Source organism: Drosophila tropicalis, unplaced genomic scaffold, assembly GCF_018151085.1.
Source record: "Drosophila tropicalis isolate 14030-0801.00 unplaced genomic scaffold, ASM1815108v1 contig_905, whole genome shotgun sequence".
Taxonomy (NCBI): Eukaryota; Metazoa; Arthropoda; class Insecta; order Diptera; family Drosophilidae; genus Drosophila; species Drosophila tropicalis.
The window spans coordinates 1476998-1500005 of record NW_027173405.1 but is presented as its reverse complement, the minus strand read 5'-3'; the positions used below and the strand labels follow the sequence as shown (position 1 = coordinate 1500005).

Here is a 23008-nt window from a genome sequence, read left to right as displayed (position 1 = left end):
AATGCTTTTTTTATTGTTCCAATTACTTTGTACGGTAACTTTAAATCTGTCGATATCTACGGATTTATGGATGACGGAACGATTTTGACACTTATCTTAGCGGACGTTGACGATACTATGCGCAGTACGTTCAAGTGGTCCCTACGACACCAGGACAAATCCTGTTACTCGCGAGCCCAAGCAGATAACTGCCCGCTTCCCACAAATACACAATAAAAAAAAACAGACAAACAAATAATACTGTAGCTATCTATTAACTAAATGGGATAGGACAGCGAATAGAAGGTTATAATCAGAGCAGTGGACCCTAAAAGCTGCATGCATGGCATAGTTAGAAGAACAACGACTAAGGGATAAAGGTATCAAAAGATGTCTACTCCGTCTTCATGGTACCGACAGATTTACTTGAGCTAATAACTCAGGCGAGTCAATATCACCAATCAGGAGATTGTACAGAAAAATAACACCAAGCAAACCCTACGGTTAGTTAGGGAAGAAAGAGAAGTCTACTAGAATATGAAGGAAAATTGACATTGCGATCCCAGCTTAAGCCACGAAGAGCAAATAGCAAGAACTGCTTTTGAACGGATTCAAGTCTAATCTGGTGCGACTGATATTAAGGGGACCAAATGCAAGATCTACACTCGAAAATAGGACGGACAAGCGAAGTAAAAAGAACTTTAGTTGTATCGGGGTTCCGTGGTGGAAATATGGGTTTTAAAATTTAACTTATGGTCCATAAGTATGTCCAAATCATTCATATAATTTAAATGTTCTAAAGGACTATTGTTTAGAAAATAAGTGACCAATTGAGGAGAGTAACGAAAAAAAGTCATTACCTTACATTTGGTAGTGTTAAGATCTGTTTCTGTATAAGTAAGACAAAGCTTGACTTCGTCAGCATACATAAGCACGCGCGAATGAACAATGACTGATGGAAGATTGTTAATAAATAGTGTGAAGAGCAGAGGGCCAAGATGACTACCTTGAGGTACACCAGATGTCACAGGAATTGAATTGGAAAAAAAAGACTTAAAAAGTACCTTCTGTTTTCTACTTGTTAAATATTCTTGAACCCAAGAAAGGAATGAAGGTGGGAACCCAATGTCGTTCAGTTTAGAAAGTAATATAGTTTGATTAAGAGAATCAAAATTCTTGCTAAAGTCAGTGTATATGACATCAGTTTGTTTACCATTTTTGAACCCCTTGCTAATTGTAAAGGTAAATTCTAAAAGGTTAGTGGTTGTAGATCTACGTTTCACAAACCCATGTTGGGATGGCGAAATAGTAGAGCTGCAAAAATGTTGCAATTGAGAAGTATAGTTTTCTCAATAGATTTCGGAATAGCGGACAATTTTGAAATACCCATAGGTGTATCTCTTACTATAGAGTTAGAGGCTTCGAACTTTTTGTCATTGTTATGCAGAGGAATGATATACGACTCCTTCCAAAGAGATGAATTTAAATTTTAAAATGGGTTTATATAATGCGTTTGGACAGAACCTGAGTACACATCCAGGTAGACCATCTGGCCCCAGAGAATAAACAGGTTTAAGTAGTTTAAGTTCGCTAAGAAGAGAACTTTCATCAATCACTGGATGAAAAATACAATTTGCCTCTTTCAAATGATTAGCTTAAGGAATTGCTCGATATTCCGTTGAGAAATAAGTTGTTTTGGAAAAGCTCACAAACATATCGGCAATTGCCTGATCAGTGATAGTTTTTTATTTTTAAAAGACAAAAAAGATGGGTGCACAGAGGTCTTACGTTTAGAATTAACAAAATTATAAAATTATTTAGGGTCAGATGAAACCTGAAGCTTACACCGCTGAAGATAATTCTTATAGCATTGTGTATTAAGCATCATGAATTTTTAAAGAGCGACTGTATACAGAGCGTAATCTGATGAACGACGTATTTTTTGAAACTTCTTATAATATCGAGTCTTCACATTTTCAAATTGGATAACTCTCGAGAGAACCAGGGAGGTTTGATAAGCCGCTCCAGCCTACCAAGAGGCACACAAATATCAAAGAGTGAATTCAGAGTATCATAAAAAAAACGAACAGCTGAGTTCATATCTCTACAATTGTAACAATTGATAGTAATGTTTTCATTAAGGCTAGCAGAGTCAGTCTTACGAAAGCACCTAGTTGGAGGTAACTCATTTGAACCAAGTAATGGTGAAAGCATGGGCAGATCAATTTTAGAATTTAATGTAGGATGAAATTTGTCTTCGGGAAGAACAAATGGTTTAATCCTAGAAACATCACAATAAGAAGAATCCAATACAAAAATAAGATTGTACTGTAGCAGGGTAGTGTTGGCTCTCAAAAAAAACTGACACCATGATATTACGATCTTACAGCGGATCGGGACCCTAATTTGTAACCGTAGCTCTTCCGGGTGGGATGGGTTGTTGCTGCAGTTTTCGAAACATCTCGCTACATATAATTTATTATAGAGTCCCTATGAAACTAAAAGAGAGAATTGCATTCTCAAAAAAAAAAAACGAACGAACGTATGGCTTTTTAATGTCGCAAGTAACAGGACAAAAAAAAATACCACTAAGTTAATGAACTAGCTATCTAACGCGAACTCCTCCCAATGTATGATGTCTAGCTCTAGTATGGCTTAGATGTTGGCTGCCATTATGCATCTATACCCTCCCGTCCATGGCCAATAACAAAAGACAAAAATTATGATATGTTAAAGGACCCCAAATGCTCATTCTATTTCATCATTTTTATATAATCATGTTGTGGGAACTTAGACTTCTATCCAAAATACATTTTTCTTATTTATTCTTCCAAAACAATTTCATTGCCAAGGGCATTTTTTTCTCTTCACCGTATATGTATAAATTCTCCCACTACTTTACTTAAATCTACGCTTCATTATTAACTATTGTATTACATGTTTTTGTTGTTTTCCTTAATTTTTGTTTTTTTTTTTCTGATTACTGTAAACTATGTTAAAAAAGTAACGTTCAAGAACTTTCCAGAGCAATGCACACATGTATTCTAATACATCTATCTATCTCTTTTTTGTATTTGAATACTGCGCTTGCCCGACTGAATTACTGGCACGCGCAATTAGTCTCTAATAAACTTCTGAGTTGTACGGACGTGTTACTATTCTTTTATTCTGCCTGCGTTATTCGGGTTGTGCGTCCCCTCCCCCCTCAACAGGTTATGGGCCCAGGGCACGGTTTTGAATAGTAAAGTAATGAAGTGATATATTTAACGATTTATATCAGAGAGCATTAAAGCTAAGAATAAGTTACGAACTTTATTCGGGAGAAGAGACTCAAAAGACAACATGAGTAATCTGTACCACATCGAGAAGTTGGACGAAAAGAATTATGATTCTTGGAATGTATATTTGTATAAATGCGCAGCGTGTTGGTGCATTCAGACCTGTGGGATGTAACGGCTGGAAATTTGCCCACGGTGGAAGGTGTCGATCTCGGAGGATTGGATCGGAAGGCCCTAGCAAGTATTACGTTGAGCGTAAAACCATCGCAATTGGCATACATAAAAAATTGTTTAACGGCATTTGAGGCGTGGACAAGACTACGAGATGTCCATCAGCCAAAGGGACCGGTGCGGAAGGTATCGCTGTACAATAAGTTGCTAAGCTTACGCATGACAGACGGTCAAGATATGCCCAGTTATATAAATGGTTTCTCTGATGTGTTAGATCAGCTTGCAGGCGCCGGTGTACAAATAAATGAGGAGTTACGAACTATCATTTTGTTATCGAGTTTACCACCAGTGTATGAGAATTTCGTTGTCGCCATCGAGACGCACGACGATTTGCCCAATTTTGAAATTCTCTGCATAAAATTAAAGGAGGAAGCAGAACGAAAACGTCTAACTGTAACGAAAGAGAATGGGCAAGAGGCATTTGTTGCTATGCAGAACAGAAACAGAAATCAAAATGCACGCACACAGAGAAATCGTTCGCAAATTACTTGTTACAAATGCGGCAGGCAAGGGCATGTCAAAGCACAGTGCGGCAAAGAGAGAGTCGATAAAAAAGAGAAAGAGTACAAATACACTGAGAAAATGGAGAACAAGCAATGTAGCTTGATAAATGCTTTGGAAGCAGAGAATATGAAAAGAGAGAAGTGGTGCTTGGATTCTGGTGCGACGAGTCATATGTGTTGCGATAAGAGTATGTTTTCAGATTTCTCTGTACATGATGAGAAGATCAGTCTGGCAGATGCGGGGTATTTACGTGCAGACCATAGCGTACACTCCACAACAGAACGGCGTTGCGGAACGAGCAAACCGCACTCTGGTGGAAATGTCTAGGTGTTTGTTGGCACAGTCTGGATTATGTGAGGCATTGTGGGCAGAGGCTATATTTACAGCTGTATATCTGAGGAACCGTTCGCCTACAAGCGCACTGACAAACCAAACGCCAATGGAAGCGTGGACTGGCAAGAAGCCATGTATTAATCATCTTAAAGTTTTTGGTTCTGTTGCAGTTGCGCTATCCAAGGGTCACCAGGAAAGTAAATTCCGACCAAAAGGAAAGGAATATCGCATGGTGGGATATTCAAGAGAAGCAAAAGGATACCGATTATATGATGGAGAAACTCGCAAAGTGGTTGAACGAAGAGATGTTCTCTTTGATGAAAGAGATCCCTTAGTGCAAACTAATTGTACGACGGTTATGTTTGATTTGCCTGGACGCTATAGGCAAAATGGGAGCTGATAGACCTAACAAACAAACAACGAACAATAGGCTGCAAATGGGTTTTTAGTCTGAAAAAGAATGCGCAGGGAGACATTGAACATTTTAAGGCGCGATTGGTTGCAAAAGGATGCTCGCAGCAGTTTGGTGTAAACTACACCGATACATATGCTCCTGTATGTCGATTAGAAAGCGTAAGGTTTGTTTTGGCGGTGGCAGCAGAGTTGGATCTTTATTTACATCAAATGGACGTATGCACAGCATACCTCAATAGCGATCTGGAGGACACGATGTATATGAGGCAACCCATGGGGTACACAGACAAAAATCGTCCAAAGGCTGCATTACATTTGAAGAAGGCAATCTACGGTTTGAAACAATCAGGAAGGGCATGGAACTCTAAGCTGGAAGCTGTATTACGAGATTTGGGTTTTAAACCATGTAGTAGTGAGCCGTGTCTATACCAAAACCATGGTGAAGAAGAGGATGCCACGCAAAACTAATTTTATAATAAAACAATCCAATAAATGCTAAAAGGAATTTTAACCTTTAAAAAAAATACAAAGGAAGCACCTATGACACTAGGTAGCACACGATTCGGTGGATACAGCAATGAGGAGAATGTCTGCGTCTGCAAAAGTCCAAAGTCAAAGGTGGGGAAGTTGGAGCGATGCGTGACAGATTATTGCTGCCAGAAATGCTGCCAAACGTTATTAGCATGAGAATGTACTTTAGACGCCCAGATATTTGCTGCAGCGCAAAATATGATCGTCTTCTCCATGAGGAGATAATTGAAGGCGCCCTGCATAATCATCGTGGTTCACCAACCAACCAGCCATAATGCTTTTTTTATTGTTCCAATTACTTTGTACGGTAACTTTAAATCTGTCGATATCTACGGATTTATGGATGACGGAACGATTTTGACACTTATCTTAGCGGACGTTGACGATACTATGCGCAGTACGTTCAAGTGGTCCCTACGACACCAGGACAAATCCTGTTACTCGCGAGCCCAAGCAGATAACTGCCCGCTTCCCACAAATACACAATAAAAAAAAACAGACAAACAAATAATACTGTAGCTATCTATTAACTAAATGGGATAGGACAGCGAATAGAAGGTTATAATCAGAGCAGTGGACCCTAAAAGCTGCATGCATGGCATAGTTAGAAGAACAACGACTAAGGGATAAAGGTATCAAAAGATGTCTACTCCGTCTTCATGGTACCGACAGATTTACTTGAGCTAATAACTCAGGCGAGTCAATATCACCAATCAGGAGATTGTACAGAAAAATAACACCAAGCAAACCCTACGGTTAGTTAGGGAAGAAAGAGAAGTCTACTAGAATATGAAGGAAAATTGACATTGCGATCCCAGCTTAAGCCACGAAGAGCAAATAGCAAGAACTGCTTTTGAACGGATTCAAGTCTAATCTGGTGCGACTGATATTAAGGGGACCAAATGCAAGATCTACACTCGAAAATAGGACGGACAAGCGAAGTAAAAAGAACTTTAGTTGTATCGGGGTTCCGTGGTGGAAATATGGGTTTTAAAATTTAACTTATGGTCCATAAGTATGTCCAAATCATTCATATAATTTAAATGTTCTAAAGGACTATTGTTTAGAAAATAATTGACCAATTGAGGAGAGTAACGAAAAAAAGTCATTACCTTACATTTGGTAGTGTTAAGATCTGTTTCTGTATAAGTAAGACAAAGCTTGACTTCGTCAGCATACATAAGCACGCGCGAATGAACAATGACTGATGGAAGATTGTTAATAAATAGTGTGAAGAGCAGAGGGCCAAGATGACTACCTTGAGGTACACCAGATGTCACAGGAATTGAATTGGAAAAAAAGACTTAAAAAGTACCTTCTGTTTTCTACTTGTTAAATATTCTTGAACCCAAGAAAGGAATGAAGGTGGGAACCCAATGTCGTTCAGTTTAGAAAGTAATATAGTTTGATTAAGAGAATCAAAATTCTTGCTAAAGTCAGTGTATATGACATCAGTTTGTTTACCATTTTTGAACCCCTTGCTAATTGTAAAGGTAAATTCTAAAAGGTTAGTGGTTGTAGATCTACGTTTCACAAACCCATGTTGGGATGGCGAAATAGTAGAGCTGCAAAAATGTTGCAATTGAGAAGTATAGTTTTCTCAATAGATTTCGGAATAGCGGACAATTTTGAAATACCCATAGGTGTATCTCTTACTATAGAGTTAGAGGCTTCGAACTTTTTGTCATTGTTATGCAGAGGAATGATATACGACTCCTTCCAAAGAGATGAATTTAAATTTTAAAATGGGTTTATATAATGCGTTTGGACAGAACCTGAGTACACATCCAGGTAGACCATCTGGCCCCAGAGAATAAACAGGTTTAAGTAGTTTAAGTTCGCTAAGAAGAGAACTTTCATCAATCACTGGATGAAAAATACAATTTGCCTCTTTCAAATGATTAGCTTAAGGAATTGCTCGATATTCCGTTGAGAAATAAGTTGTTTTGGAAAAGCTCACAAACATATCGGCAATTGCCTGATCAGTGATAGTTTTTTATTTTTAAAAGACAAAAAAGATGGGTGCACAGAGGTCTTACGTTTAGAATTAACAAAATTATAAAATTATTTAGGGTCAGATGAAACCTGAAGCTTACACCGCTGAAGATAATTCTTATAGCATTGTGTATTAAGCATCATGAATTTTTAAAGAGCGACTGTATACAGAGCGTAATCTGATGAACGACGTATTTTTTGAAACTTCTTATAATATCGAGTCTTCACATTTTCAAATTGGATAACTCTCGAGAGAACCAGGGAGGTTTGATAAGCCGCTCCAGCCTACCAAGAGGCACACAAATATCAAAGAGTGAATTCAGAGTATCATAAAAAAAACGAACAGCTGAGTTCATATCTCTACAATTGTAACAATTGATAGTAATGTTTTCATTAAGGCTAGCAGAGTCAGTCTTACGAAAGCACCTAGTTGGAGGTAACTCATTTGAACCAAGTAATGGTGAAAGCATGGGCAGATCAATTTTAGAATTTAATGTAGGATGAAATTTGTCTTCGGGAAGAACAAATGGTTTAATCCTAGAAACATCACAATAAGAAGAATCCAATACAAAAATAAGATTGTACTGTAGCAGGGTAGTGTTGGCTCTCAAAAAAAACTGACACCATGATATTACGATCTTACAGCGGATCGGGACCCTAATTTGTAACCGTAGCTCTTCCGGGTGGGATGGGTTGTTGCTGCAGTTTTCGAAACATCTCGCTACATATAATTTATTATAGAGTCCCTATGAAACTAAAAGAGAGAATTGCATTCTCAAAAAAAAAAAAAACGAACAAACGTATGGCTTTTTAATGTCGCAAGTAACAGGACAAAAAAAAATACCACTAAGTTAATGAACTAGCTATCTAACGCGAACTCCTCCCAATGTATGATGTCTAGCTCTAGTATGGCTTAGATGTTGGCTGCCATTATGCATCTATACCCTCCCGTCCATGGCCAATAACAAAAGACAAAAATTATGATATGTTAAAGGACCCCAAATGCTCATTCTATTTCATCATTTTTATATAATCATGTTGTGGGAACTTAGACTTCTATCCAAAATACATTTTTCTTATTTATTCTTCCAAAACAATTTCATTGCCAAGGGCATTTTTTTCTCTTCACCGTATATGTATAAATTCTCCCACTACTTTACTTAAATCTACGCTTCATTATTAACTATTGTATTACATGTTTTTGTTGTTTTCCTTAATTTTTGTTTTTTTTTTCTGATTACTGTAAACTATGTTAAAAAAGTAACGTTCAAGAACTTTCCAGAGCAATGCACACATGTATTCTAATACATCTATCTATCTCTTTTTTGTATTTGAATACTGCGCTTGCCCGACTGAATTACTGGCACGCGCAATTAGTCTCTAATAAACTTCTGAGTTGTACGGACGTGTTACTATTCTTTTATTCTGCCTGCGTTATTCGGGTTGTGCGTCCCCTCCCCCCTCAACAGGTTATGGGCCCAGGGCACGGTTTTGAATAGTAAAGTAATGAAGTGATATATTTAACGATTTATATCAGAGAGCATTAAAGCTAAGAATAAGTTACGAACTTTATTCGGGAGAAGAGACTCAAAAGACAACATGAGTAATCTGTACCACATCGAGAAGTTGGACGAAAAGAATTATGATTCTTGGAATGTATATTTGTATAAATGCGCAGCGTGTTGGTGCATTCAGACCTGTGGGATGTAACGGCTGGAAATTTGCCCACGGTGGAAGGTGTCGATCTCGGAGGATTGGATCGGAAGGCCCTAGCAAGTATTACGTTGAGCGTAAAACCATCGCAATTGGCATACATAAAAAATTGTTTAACGGCATTTGAGGCGTGGACAAGACTACGAGATGTCCATCAGCCAAAGGGACCGGTGCGGAAGGTATCGCTGTACAATAAGTTGCTAAGCTTACGCATGACAGACGGTCAAGATATGCCCAGTTATATAAATGGTTTCTCTGATGTGTTAGATCAGCTTGCAGGCGCCGGTGTACAAATAAATGAGGAGTTACGAACTATCATTTTGTTATCGAGTTTACCACCAGTGTATGAGAATTTCGTTGTCGCCATCGAGACGCGCGACGATTTGCCCAATTTTGAAATTCTCTGCATAAAATTAAAGGAGGAAGCAGAACGAAAACGTCTAACTGTAACGAAAGAGAATGGGCAAGAGGCATTTGTTGCTATGCAGAACAGAAACAGAAATCAAAATGCACGCACACAGAGAAATCGTTCGCAAATTACTTGTTACAAATGCGGCAGGCAAGGGCATGTCAAAGCACAGTGCGGCAAAGAGAGAGTCGATAAAAAGAGAAAGAGTACAAATACACTGAGAAAATGGAGAACAAGCAATGTAGCTTGATAAATGCTTTGGAAGCAGAGAATATGAAAAGAGAGAAGTGGTGCTTGGATTCTGGTGCGACGAGTCATATGTGTTGCGATAAGAGTATGTTTTCAGATTTCTCTGTACATGATGAGAAGATCAGTCTGGCAGATGCGGGGTATTTACGTGCAGAAGGCAAAGGAAAAGTCACTATTCGGACTGGAATATGTAAATTAACAATGAACAACGTGCCTTATGTACCAGGGCTGGCAGGAAACTTTATGTCAGTGGCGCGTGTTATTGAATATAACAGTGTTATACATTTCGAAAAACATATGGCCAAGATCATACAAAATGGTGAATGTATTTTAGAAGCAAAAAAGATAGGCAACTTGTTTGTTTTTGAAGCTGAATCGGAAAATCTTTTTGCTGCTGTCAGAGAAGATGTATCATTGTGGCACAAACGCTTTGGTCATCTTAATTATAAAAGTCTGACTCAAATCGCAAGTAAGGGCTTGGTACGTGGGCTAAGTGTGACCAACTTCGCGCCCAATACTCCATGTAAGACATGCATGGTGAGTAAAATACATGTTCAGCCATTTCCCAAGATGACAGAAAGTCGGTCCAGTGAACTTTTACAATTGGTTCATAGTGATGTCTGCTGAACTTTTGGAACAAAATCACTAGGTGGTTCACGTTATTTCCTAACATTTATTGATGACAAATCTAGGCGAATTTTTGTGTATTTCCTCAAGGGCAAAGATGAGGTTTTTGGCAAGTTTCTGGAGTTCAAGAGTCTAGTGGAGAGGCAGACAGGGAAGAAGCTAAAATGTATCCGCAGTGACAATGGACGAGAATATGTGAACAATGCATTCGATGACTACCTGAAGAAAAACGGGATATTACGCCAGTTGACCATAGCGTACACTCCACAACAGAACGGCGTTGCGGAACGAGCTAACCGCACTCTGGTGGAAATGTCTAGGTGTTTGTTGGCACAGTCTGGATTATGTGAGGCATTGTGGGCAGAGGCTATATTTACAGCTGTATATCTGAGGAACCGTTCGCCTACAAGCGCACTGACAAACCAAACGCCAATGGAAGCGTGGACTGGCAAGAAGCCATGTATTAATCATCTTAAAGTTTTTGGTTCTGTTGCAGTTGCGCTATCCAAGGGTCACCAGGAAAGTAAATTCCGACCAAAAGGAAAGGAATATCGCATGGTGGGATATTCAAGAGAAGCAAAAGGATACCGATTATACGATGGAGAAACTCGCAAAGTGGTTGAACGAAGAGATGTTCTCTTTGATGAAAGAGATCCCTTAGTGCAAACTAATTGTACGACGGTTATGTTTGATTTGCCTGGACGCTATAGGCAAAATGGGAGCTGATAGACCTAACAAACAAACAACGAACAATAGGCTGCAAATGGGTTTTTAGTCTGAAAAAGAATGCGCAGGGAGACATTGAACATTTTAAGGCGCGATTGGTTGCAAAAGGATGCTCGCAGCAGTTTGGTGTAAACTACACCGATACATATGCTCCTGTATGTCGATTAGAAAGCGTAAGGTTTGTTTTGGCGGTGGCAGCAGAGTTGGATCTTTATTTACATCAAATGGACGTATGCACAGCATACCTCAATAGCGATCTGGAGGACACGGTGTATATGAGGCAACCCATGGGGTACACAGACAAAAATCGTCCAAAGGCTGCATTACATTTGAAGAAGGCAATCTACGGTTTGAAACAATCAGGAAGGGCATGGAACTCTAAGCTGGACGCTGTATTACGAGATTTGGGTTTTAAACCATGTAGTAGTGAGCCGTGTCTATACCAAAACCATGGTGAAGAAGACTTAACATTAATTCTTGTTTATGTTGATGATCTCCTTATAGCTTGTCGTTCAAAACAGAAGATGGATGCCATCAAAGCAGCGATATCAAACGCGTTCGATTGCACAGACAAGGGTGCAACTGAGCTATTCCTGGGTATGGAGATTCATCGAGACGGTGAGCTTGGGCCTATTACTCTAGGCCATTCCCAATATATCAACGATATGTTGGTTCGATACGGTATCGAAAACTGCAGACCGGCGGTTACTCCTCTTGACGCAGGGCATCAAGTGGCATGCGACAATAAGCAGTGCAAGAGGGTTGACATAGGGTCGTACCAGACTCAAATAGGCGAACTGATGTGGCTGGCTCTAACCACCAGACCGGATATATTGCATTCAGTTGCAAAGTTGGCTCAGCGAAATCAAGATCCGCATTCAGAGCATGAAGCAGGTGTGAAGCACATCCTGCGGTATTTGGCATCAACGATGGATAAAAAGCTACGCTATAAAAGGACCGGCCAAGCTTTTTCTGGATATGTAGATGCCGATTGGGGTGGTGACAAAACTGACCGGAAGTCCTATACCGGCTATGTTTTCTTTTTGGCCGGAGGCCCAATATCTTGGAAATCTGAGAAACAGCGCAGTGTGGCGCTAAGTAGCACTGAAGCTGAGTATATAGCTTTGTCGACCGCATGCAAAGAAGCTATCGTTTTGCAACGCTTAATCATTGAGCTGGGATGTGGAAATGCCGAGACCCCAACAGTTGTATATGGAGATAACTTGAGTGCCCAACAGTTGGCGAAGAATCCAGTTCATCATTCTAGGACAAAACATATAGATATAAGATATCATTTTGTACGACAAACTGTATCTGAAGGTTTTGTTGAGTTGAAGTATGTTTCGACTGATTTAATGATAGCGGATATTTTAACTAAGAATTTGCCAAAGAAAAAGCATAATGACTTTGTGAATATGTTAAATTTGAGTTAACTTTGTAAACATGGTTGCATTGAGGAAGGGTATTAAAAAAGTAACGTTCAAGAACTTTCCAGAGCAATGCACACATGTATTCTAATTGCGTATGTATTTGAACGCATACATCTATCTATCTCTTTTTTGTATTTGAATACTGCGCTTGCCCGACTGAATTACTGGCACGCGCAATTAGTCTCTAATAAACTTCTGAGTTGTACGGACGTGTTACTATTCTTTTATTCTGCCTGCGTTATTCGGGTTGTGCGTCCCCTCCCCCCTCAACAAACTATATAAACGAACAGATTTTTTCCCGCATCTAGACTGATGCAATATAATATTTAAAATTTTTTTACAAGCTTATTCAAAAAAATTAATTGCGACACCGAATGATTAATAGCACTTATATCTTTTAATAATTTTGATTTAATTAATTCAAAATTTCATGATCATTCGTAAGTGTAGTTTGTATGTGTGATAAAGGCAAATAAAATTTAGAATGCATAAAACAAAAAAAGAAAACAATAATAGCGAGTGAGCAGCATAACATAGGTATATGTGGTTGTCAAACCTTTTTTTCTTTTGCCCTTTAATCTTAATCACCATATGTTATGCGCTCTAGCGGTAAAAAGGTAAAAGTGATAAAAAGAAAACACTTACATTTTGGAAAGTCCACCGATGAAGGCCTTCAGCAGCTGGATCATGTGTCTGTCTTGATGTTTTAAATATACTTTTTATGGTTTTGTTTTAACGAATTATACGATTCTATTAGTGTTTTAAATGCTTAATACTGACACACAAACTCACAATAAAAAAATTGACTCTAACATAGGTGCGCTGAAAAAGGGTATCTTTCTATCCGTTTTAGATTTGACACTTTTAATTTTAATAAAAATTTTCGTTTCTTCTGCAATTACAATTTTTTTTGTTTACAACCCCGACAACTAAAATTAATATTTTTTTTCCAACAATTTTTGTAACTGAGTATGTTCATTGACAAACAAAAATTTTCTGTATGACCACTTTATAATTTTCTCTCCTTTTACACACAACTTTTCGCCTTGTGACAGCTAACACTGTTGACTAATGTTTAAAACCAGCGATTTAATTTTCTCCTTCTGTAGAGTTTGGTTGAATTGTCGTCTTGGCCATGTGGTGTTGGTGATAGGCCTATGACGGATTATGCCAAAAGTTACGTAAATTTTTCCTAGATATTGGAAATTGGTATCCAAAAAATTTAATTATTCCAGCTGCCTTTTACTTTTTGGCTTGTTGCTGGGCTTACGAATATTTTATTTAACCCGAGTGAATTTATTTATTTGGTGAATTTCACAAAAACAAATTTTAACTGTTCACTTTATTCTTCGGGGAACGAAAGCAATTCGTCGTTAAGCCAGAATAATGAAAAGAGGTGGAAGTGTGGGTGGAAGGTTCTTATATACCCTTTCCCTTCTATTCTCAAAGCCTTCCCTTTAGGAAGTTACCTGCGCTTACGCTGCAAAGCTTCTACAGAGATGCATTACGGTTATGAATTCGCCACATATTTTTGATCGCACTCGATAGATCTAACGATTTTGCATTAGAATTTAAGACAGGATTGACTTGGGATAAAGATAAGCCATCAATAAAGTCATGTGACATAGAGGGCAGCAGCATGGTAGATTCATCTGTTGGTGACCATGCTAAAGCGGGTAAATTAAAATTACCTACAACCATGAGCATGTCTTGACTGGACATTAAAAATGAGACATACTGAATTGCCTCTAAATGATGTCTGACAATGGTGGAATATAGGAACAAGTCATAAAAGCATTAAAAAATTTAAAATTTACTTTAACACCGACAAACTCAATCTCCTGGGTTTGAATCATTTCAGATGATAAAGCAGCATCAACAGCTATCAGAACGGCACCACCACGCCACCACCACGCCACCACCATGCGAGAAATCCGGTCACGTCTGAATATAGAAAAGTTTTTGGAAAAAACCTGTTCACGCCACCGGGTGAACAGCAGAGAGTGAGGCGTAGGGTTTTTCCCAAAACCGAATTCGGTCATACTGAGGAGGGTGACGAAGGGTTCTCCTGTAAATCGCCATATTCATTCTAATCCGAGTTTTTCACCCAAACACCCGTTCCTTCTCTTCAGAATTTTCTATCTCGAAATTTGTATACTTTTAACCCGAAACATTTCGTGTGTGTCGGCCACCTGTGCATTTAATAAAGCATACGTTTTTTAACCGAAGTTATCGCGCGTTATTAATTCATCCCTCGCTCACCCAGAAGAAATTGGCACCAGCCAACCACTTGTAATTTATTGGGATCCTTCCGCCCCTCCACGAACATTGGTCCTTCGAGCCGGATATCCTTCCGCTATTCCAGCTTGCATCGGCGGAATTCCTGATAAGTACAACATTTCTTATTAAAAATCTCATTCACATTATATTCCATTACAAACTTATAAAAGTGTGAGGTTTCCCGCTCTTCCATAGCGACCTACACACTTTTGTATACTTGTATGTACATACCTGACCTGTTCCAAGGGTTACATGGTATTTCCCGATCATTTTTGTGTTTATGAAGTGCATTTTTTTTTTCCATTCTTCGAAATTCGGATTGTCCAAAAGTCCAATTGCATAGCAATACATACATATGTATGTATATACACACATATACATTCCTACATGTAAAAACAGCTGTTTTCTAACCTGCAAGTAGAGGTGCTTAATAATCGAGAATTTATAAAGTACCACTTACCTTTACTTAAAGTGTACAGCACACTCCACGGGCTGATCATTAGTCCATCGGCATAAATTATTTATGTCAAATAATTTTTACATCCATACATACATATGTATGTACATACATAGGTACATACACATGTAATACTTTTGCCGCGTTAAGCACACATTAACACACACACATATATGTCCACATACAATTTGAATTCACCCACACAAAATTAATTGCAGCCACTCCGATTGGCTTTCCGCAATTTAATAATTCGAAACCTACATAATTAAAGTAGGAAATCGTGATCCTCGTTAAACAATTTACAATTAATTAAACTCACAAAACATAAACAACGGCAGAACAGCTGACTCTCGATCAGTGCTGACACTCAAGTCTCATCAGTGCTGACACTTGAGCCAAGCCGTGACTCGGTCACGACATCCATTTTTTCCTTCGTGATTTTCTTATTGTGCAAACATATTTCAATCGACTGATTGAATTTAATTCGCAAAATATTTTCTAAAGAAAAATAAGTACAACTTTATTTATATGGAATTAATATTTTGGCTTGTCTTGGTGCATTTTGATCTTTTCCTCAGGGATCCATGAAATTGATCTTGTCCGTTTAATGAAAACTAATTCCGAGTTTTTTTTTTCCTTATTGAAAAGTTTTCGGCACTCCCAATCCTACTGGTCTCAATTTTTCCATACTTTTAAATACTCTTATAAATTTAAACATTTTTCCACATTGTATAAATTTTAATATCCAAGTGATTATATATCCTTATAATTATTCACACAACTGCGAGGAAAATTATAAATCCTTCTAATTTTATTTATGCTATCTATGCTTATTCATTGTGTTCATTAGAAAGAGGAGTCATTTCTTTTTCTCACTCCTCCTCTATACTTAAATTATACAGTCCACTTACGGCTTCGTTTCGATCTCCTCGCTTGAGAGCTCTAATTCCACGAAGTTATTTGTTTCCATTCGATTCGTAATAGCTCAGAGAACACTCTACGATGTCTCTTTCCGACTTTGTTGCCGTGTGCGAGGCATTAACGGCGTTCGAGACTCGCGAGTCCCAGGCTTTAGCTGACGATGTGCCACTCGTCTCCGTTAAAATACACTTAGACCAGCTTAAGTCACTTTGGACAAAAGTCGAGGCAGAGTTTTCACGATGCTATAAAGCCTTGACGGCTCAAAAGAACGAAGATAGTCCGAAGCACATAGCTACAATTAAAGCTAAACATGAATATTGTTATATGGTATATGTGCGAGGCGGGACTTTGTTTGGAGAGCGAATCGAGCAGTTGTCCGCGAAAATGGCTTCCCCACCAGTCACGCTCTCCGTCGATTCCACCCACCAAAGCCACACAGTTCCCCCGTGCGATGTCTAAATCTTCAACGGAGACAGCCTGGCTTGGCCTACATTCCGTGATTTGTTTACCGCGATTTTTATCCATAATCCAAGCCTAACACAAGTGGAGAAACTTTACCACTTAAGTTGCAAAACTCGCGGTGAAGCCAGAGCCATTGTTTCTAGGTCACCCTTGACCAATGAAGGGTTCCAGTCCGCGTGGGATAACCTCACTGCGCGATACGAAAATAATCGATTATTGATTATGAGCCAAGCCAAGCAGCTTCTACAGATCCCAGCTGTAACACAAGAGTCTGGCAAAGCGTTGAGAGAACTGCAGACGTCAATTCAAGGTTGCTTAACCGGTCTTGAGCTTTCCGGGGCTTGTACAGACAATTGGGATATCCTTCTCATAGCAATCTGTACGAGCAAAATGCCCAAATCCACCCTTCTGTTGTGGGAACAGTCCGTTCCAAATAAGACCGCCGTCTCATCCTGGGACGACCTGAATCGATTCCTAACTGATCGCCACCGTGTCCTAGAGGCCACAGATGTCCTTCAACCAAACTCTAGCGGTCAGACCTTTCCATCCGTAAGCCGAAAACCTACGGCACGAGCTCAGGCCTTTTCCGCTCAAGTGCAAGAGAGCTCAGCACCTGATGCTTGTATAATTCCGAATCCTGCGTCCTCCGATTCTTCCAGCAGCCCTCATGTAAACGTGGGAAGTTACTTCGCCTCCACTCGCAACACTGGCCACCTGGGTACTGCAAGGGTAACTATTCATCATCGTGGCAAGCAGTTTCAAATCCGCGCTTTGATTGATATGGGATCCGAAGCGTCCTTTATTTCCCAAAGAATGTTTGAATTGATTAATCCTCCAAGCTGCAAAGTATCAACTAGCATTCGCGGCATTGGGCAATGCGATGCTGGTAGCGGCGACAAAGTGTGCCGCCTACAGATTTCTCCTCCTGACGAACCGCTGCGACAGTTCCAAGCAGTCGCCGTGGTGCTGCCTAGTGTAGCTGAAGCACTTCCGTCCCGCGCCGTCCCGAATAAGGTGAAGCAGGATTCGCTTGACCTTCCGCTCGCTGATCCGCTATTTCACCAAAGAGCTCCTGTGGATTTGGTGCTTGGAGCCGAGCTCCTTCCCACTATCCTTGGGGAACGAATCATCAAGAATGTTGGTGATTCTTTCGTGGGGATCGAGACGATGTTCGGATGGGTTCTCTGTGGATCCGTTACTGGAAAATCCAGACGGTCTCGGTCCACCTCCTCCAGCAGCCCGAAACTGTCTCTAAGGACAGCAGCACCATCCGATTTAGAACGCAGTTCCAATTGCTTTAGGTGCCGCGTTTGTCAAGGGGTACACGCGCTCCGTCAGTGCCGACAGTTTCGAGGACTACGAGCTGACGACAGACTACGGGTAGTCTTAAGCAACGGATACTGCCCGAACTGTTTGGCTCATGAGCATTCCAATGGTTCCTGCAGGAGCACAGCAGGATGCCATCGATGTGGCAAGCAACACCACACGCTCTTGCACATCGACAGCTCTGTCGCGTACATCCAACCCAAGGAGCAAAGACCCGAAAAGCACCCGCCTTTCATTCGGGCTTCTATCCAAAGGTCTTCAGCCATCGTGCCGCCTACTCCATCTGCATCCAAAGTTCCCCCTCCATCTCCACCCGTGTCTTGGCGATCCAGAACGCTGCCATCCCCCATCCTTAGACATGTCCAGCGAGGCAATTGCAACTTGTTGCAAGGGGGGCGGTATGTTCACGCCACCGGGTGAACAGCAGAGAGTGAGGGGTAGGGTTTTTCCCAAAACCGAATTCGGTCATACTGAGGAGGGTGACGAAGGGTTCTCCTGTAAATCGCCATATTCATTCTAATCCGAGTTTTTCACCCGAACACCCGTTCCTTCTCTTCAGAATTTTCTATCTCGAAATTTGTATACTTTTAACCCGAAACATTTCGTGTGTGTCGGCCACCTGTGCATTTAATAAAGCATACGTTTTTTAACCGAAGTTATCGCGCGTTATTAATTCATCCCTCGCTCACCCAGAAGAAATTGGCACCAGCCAACCACTTGTAATTTATTGGGATCCTTCCGCCCCTCCACGAACAAACCGATGCATCAGCAATATCAGGTTTTAGCCACGTCTCTGTAAAAGCTAGAATGTTATGGTCAAAAGAAAGACTATATACATATAAATTAGGAAGTTTAGATTTCAGTCCTCTAACATTCTGGTAACCCAGGTTAAGGAACAAAGCTAGTTTTTTGACACACCAGCAGATGCTGATGTGGCAGGAATAGTGTTAGTTGTTGTTGTTGGCAGGCGAATCGGTTGCCGATTTTTCTTTTTACAGTATATTCCTTAACTATTAAATGCTTTGGCTAAAAATCTTCACGACATATAATGTCAAAGATATTGGCAGAAACACTAATTTTAAAGGACGATATGTCCCGCGCACAAGAAAATTTAAACTTTTCCACCGCAATTTTCGAGACGTTAACATTCTTCCGAATATAGGCTATTACATCCTTAGATGTGACAACAGGGTCTAGCCTAGAAACAAATATATGTTTTTTTGGTGGTATGCCAACGAGAGTCCGCGGTCCCGAAGCGTCAGCCGCAGCAGCAACGTTGGACAAGTCACCCACTGCAACAGTCAACTTGTTTACGGGGCCCTCGATACTTTCACAACTATCGGCGATTTCCATTGGAATGGTTAATTCCCCGGACACATAGGCATCGTTTTTAAGAGATCATTCCCAGGTGATACCGGTAATTCCTTACTAATCACATTCACAACCTGGCTCTTAAACGATATCAATTGCTGTACATTGGGAGTGGACGGTGCATGAGACCGATCGGTGGATAAGAGACGCTGGCGGATCTACAGATACAGAAACACCCCAAGGACTGGTCCTTTTACGTTTCGGAGACTCATTCATAAGCGATAAGCTTCTGAACTGAGTAAGTAGTAAACTCCGCTTGGAGTTTGTTAAAGCCTGCCCTTAAAGTGTTAAAACTATCTCTAGTCCGCCTCATGAATGAGCGCATCTCATTCTCGACCTCCCGGCAAGCATCTCATCCATAGTTTAAACCACCACCTTTAGCAATAGACTCCTTGATTCTGCCTATGTAACCTGCACACTGAACCGCATTGTCACACAACCAACAAAGAATATAATCATGGGAGTCTACCGCATTAGTAACAACTATACAATAGATTTTTGAGCAGACAACCATTTTATAAAAAAGTTAAATTTAATTTAAAAAGGAATAAAAACCAGAGGGCCGGGGCTAACTTCGACCGCGTCAAAGTTTGTATACCCTTGCAACTTTTTTGGTAACTCTTTCCTTACCTATTAGCCATCAATGTGGAAGAACGTTTTATCTAAAAAGGGTTATGTTTGCGAAATAATGGCCTACAATCATAGGAAATAACGAAGATATTGATCATAATCACTGTTTTCCACCGATCGTTCCTATGGGAGCTATATGATATAGTCACCCGATCTTTATCAAATTCGGCACAGTCATTAACAAATATATTAAACTAACAAATGTTTAATTTGAAAGCAATCGCGTTAAAAGTAACAAAGTTATTTACAAAAGTCACTGTTTTCGACCGATCGTTCCTATGGGAGCTATATGATATAGTCACCCGATCTTAATCAAATTTGGCACAGTCGTTTATAAGCGTAATACTCTCTAATATTAAGTTTCACGATAATAGCACTGAAAAGAACGAAGTTATTGAGAAAAGTCACTGTTCGTGACTTTGGGGTTTGTATGGGAGCTATATGATATAGTGGTCCGATCCGGCTGAATCCGAGATATACAACCCAGCAGTATATACAAGCCTACGTGCAAAATTTCAGCTCTGGAGCTCTAACGGTCTAGGAGGAGTTTGCGTTGATTCAGACGGACGGACGGACGGACGGACATGGCTATTTGAACTCGTCTCGTCGTGCTGATGAAGAATATATATACTTTGTATGGTCGGAGATGCTTCGTTTTATGCGTTGCACACTTTTGACCAAAATTAATATACCCTTTTTGTAAGGGTATAAAAATAAAAGAGTTAATGTGCAGAGTAAGCCTTCACAACTAAAGAATTAATAAGCAAGAATACACAAAAACAAAAACACGTATGACAGAGTCGCGGGTAGGCAAAAGACGAGAGCGCAAATCAAACAAGAATAGGAAAGAGCGGGAGAGCGCGTCAAATTGAGCACATGCAACAACAATTTGTACGCCATAGCGCGAGAGTTAGCTACAACGGTAAGGACACAAAAGCAAAAGAGATAAGCAAAACAACAGCACCGTCGATGCAAGTATTGTTGTAGTCATATCTCAAGAAACGTACCGCCAAGCGTCAGCCAAAGAACAAAAATGACCTTAAATCGGTAATCATGGAGGAGTGGTCCAAAATACCCATTGAATATGTTCAAAATTTGATTAAATCAATGAATAGACGTCTGAATGCAGTTGTAAAAGCCAATGGAGGCCACACAAAATATTAATTGTAGAAATATGTTAAGTAAATTGAAAGAATTTAATGTGTGTAAACACTTTCTTGGCAGTGGATTTTTGTGCCTTCTCTAGTTTTTGCTTGTTTTTTTTTATTGTAAACATTATTATTATGTTTTTTTTTTTTGTTAATTTAGAAGATAATTGTTTACTTTACCTAACCTTATCAAAAAAATTTGAAAAAACTAACTATTTATTGTTTTATTTCATCTTGAAGTAGAAAAATGAAGAAATTTTTACTTGTGTAAACACTTTCTTGCCAAACTGTATGTATATTTAAACAAAAGCGACTGCAAGAATTCGCGAAATGAAAATCAAATTCGGATGCTGAAATTGTAACTAAACCGATAATGAGTTTAAAAGTTATAAAATAGTTTTTAATCGCGAGAAAAAATAAAATTTGATAAGCGCAAAAAAAAAAACACGTCCGTGCTCTGCAGCGAATGAAAGAGTGATTATAGAGAAAGAATTAATCTTTGGCGTTAGTCGACATGAGCCGGAATCCACGCAGCTGAATATGAGAATCTGAAAACAGGTCAATAAATTATATCAAGTAAATAACGTCTGTACAGTTAAGTCTATTGGTCTTTTAGCTGATACGATGATAGCAGAAAAGGTAACACAAAGATATCCGAATTTAAAAAACCTGCCTCTCCAGAGTTCGTTGACGCAATACCTCAAATGGTAATTGGCAGTAATAATCCAAAAATGTTAGCTTTGCTAAACGTGCGCGGAGGAAAATGGCGAGAATCGAAACTGGGGTGGATTAAATATGGCGGACCGGGATAATTTGGTGTCGTGCTCAACCTACATCGGTGTCTTTACGATCTGGTTTTGAAAAACATTGGCTATCGGGGGTAAAAATCACCGCTGCTCTCGATACCACGCTTGGAGCTACAGGCAGTAGTAACTGGAGCTGACTGATGAAATACATAATAGCGCAACATGAATTCGACTCAGAAACGGTATTAGCGTGGCTCGAAGATACCAACAATATGCAATGTTTAACCCGAAAACTGATGATGGGTACCAAACAAACAAAATGGTGCGGACCACCAAACGACAACACAGGTCTGAACTATACCGCCGGAAACTACCAAAAAAATTACAGTCACTGAACAATTGCGTCCTCGTTTCCTTCATATGCAAATGAAATCAGCTAGAATCAGGTATCAGTACATTTCGAAATTTTAATATTTTGATAGTCCAGGTGCACCAAACGAAATATAAAGCGATAATATTCGAGGGACCAACGCCTTTCGTATAGACAAATTTCAACTGGATGATGAATGATGCAGAATTGTCGCAGCAGGAAACATCATGGTACTTCAATCCACCGTCAGCTCTTCACATGTGAGGAGCCGGGGAGCGCTTAGTGCGTTCCATCGAAGCCGTGTTATATCGTATAACATAATCAAAGATTCTCTGAATCTTTCTCGACACAATTTTGTCAAGTACTTTTGAAAAGCATGGATTGAGTGAAATGGGCAGTAAGAAATCGTATAGTGTGTTAAGGATAAGTGTTAAGGACATTAGTTAAGGATTCTTTGCAGTAATATAGGAGATAGGTTCTCCCTGTGGAAGTTGACGTGTGAGCAAAGTTAGGACATTGATTAAAGGTTTAGTGAGCATAGTGTGTTGACAATTTCGCTTTTTAAGAGAATCTGTAATTGTTATTGTAAATATTTTTTTTATTAAGCCTACGGTTAAACACTGTGCTTTTTTCGTTTAATGTGTTGGTTTCTTTTGTTTCACTGTGATTTGGGTTTACGAGGGCTGTCCCATAAGTACTTAACCTCCAAATGAAATACCAAAATTTTTTGAGAAGCGACGATTTATTTCCCAACATAGCCTCCTTTAAGGTTGATACACTTGACCCAGCGATGCTCCAACTTTCTTAGCCCGCCTGAAAAATAAATTTTGTCTGCAAAACAGGCCTCCGTGTAGGAGATGACTTCGCGAGTGATTTCT

The 23008-nt window shown here is 39.6% G+C and overlaps 1 protein-coding gene and 1 long non-coding RNA gene across 2 annotated transcripts in view; one reads left to right on the top strand and one right to left on the bottom strand.

Moving 5' to 3' along the window:
• LOC137586136 (calcineurin-binding protein cabin-1-like) overlaps positions 1-23008 on the top strand; it is a 1431569-nt gene that overhangs the window by 691417 nt on the left and 717144 nt on the right. The window lies entirely within an intron of this gene.
• LOC137586144 (uncharacterized) lies at positions 14537-15069 on the bottom strand. Its single transcript, XR_011033705.1, has 3 exons — positions 14931-15069; positions 14682-14802; positions 14537-14611 (listed from the first exon to the last, which is right to left on the bottom strand). It is a non-coding gene; the product is annotated as an uncharacterized lncRNA (long non-coding RNA).